This window comes from Atractosteus spatula, chromosome 5 (assembly GCF_055471065.1).
Source record: "Atractosteus spatula isolate fAtrSpa1 chromosome 5, fAtrSpa1.hap1, whole genome shotgun sequence".
Classification (NCBI taxonomy): Eukaryota; Metazoa; Chordata; class Actinopteri; order Semionotiformes; family Lepisosteidae; genus Atractosteus; species Atractosteus spatula.
The window spans coordinates 7496923-7497909 of record NC_142710.1 but is presented as its reverse complement, the minus strand read 5'-3'; the positions used below and the strand labels follow the sequence as shown (position 1 = coordinate 7497909).

General features: G+C 37.9%; 1 non-coding gene across 1 annotated transcript; it reads right to left on the bottom strand.

Annotated features, from left to right (window-relative positions):
• Window positions 1–267: 267 nt before the first annotated feature.
• trnaq-uug (transfer RNA glutamine (anticodon UUG)) lies at window positions 268–339 on the bottom strand. Its single transcript has one exon. It is a non-coding gene; the product is annotated as a tRNA-Gln (tRNA).
• Between the last annotated feature and the right edge of the window lie 648 nt (window positions 340–987).

Genomic DNA, 987 nt, shown 5'->3' with positions numbered 1-987 from the left:
AAAGAGTTTCAGAACCACTTCAAAGAATACAGAAGAGCAGGGAAAGACAAGATCTGTTCTCTCAACATCAGGTTTTTTTTTAAAAAAGTCAATTTTTTAGAAACTGCTGCAGAATCACTTGCTTTGTGAGGAATAATGACAGTTGAGCTAAAATGCTGTTTGTCATTTGAGCAACTGATTCTGAGACTGAAATGGGTCCAATTTTCTTAGTGCTGCATTCAATTCAAAACAGCACCCCTCTAAGAGAGAGCATCACTGGGAACGGAAAGGTTCCACTGAGATTTGAACTCAGATTGCTGGATTCAAAGTCCAGAGTGCTGACCATTACACCATGGAACCCCCAAGAGCCCTTGCCTGACCTGCATCCCAAGAAACACCTGCTCGAAAGACGAGCTTGTTACAAGAAGCACTGAAGGAAACCAAAACAAACCCATTCAGCCTTCACTGTAGCTACCCGGAAGAAAACTGTACCGCTCTACGCCCTTTCAGATGGTAACTAGGCAAAGCGTTTCCCACAACTGGTTTTCAAACATCCCAGAAATCTCTTCAACATCTCCATCTTTGCAAAGCAGAATACTGCTACTAATAATCATGATGACAATCTATGTACGTGTGCAGTTAGAATGCACAACCGAATTACAAGGAACACGTACTGGTCATAAAACTTTAAGTGCAGCAATTCAATTCGTATTACCAGCAATTTACCCATATTTAGTTGTAATGAGATTTAATGTTGAAAACAAAGTAGCTTTTTATAATATTGTATAATAATAATGTGTATTTTAGGACTCATAAAGATCAGCATACTAACTTGTAATGATAGTAAGAAAATTTGTGTTTTATGTAATTGTGTCCCACACACATATAAAATAACTGGAACAATGTGTAATTACTATGGAAGATAGTAGGCATTGTTTGTGCAGAGGATTTATGAAGATTTGTGGAATATGGTTCAAACTGCATAGGACAAGGAGAGCCAAACAATTA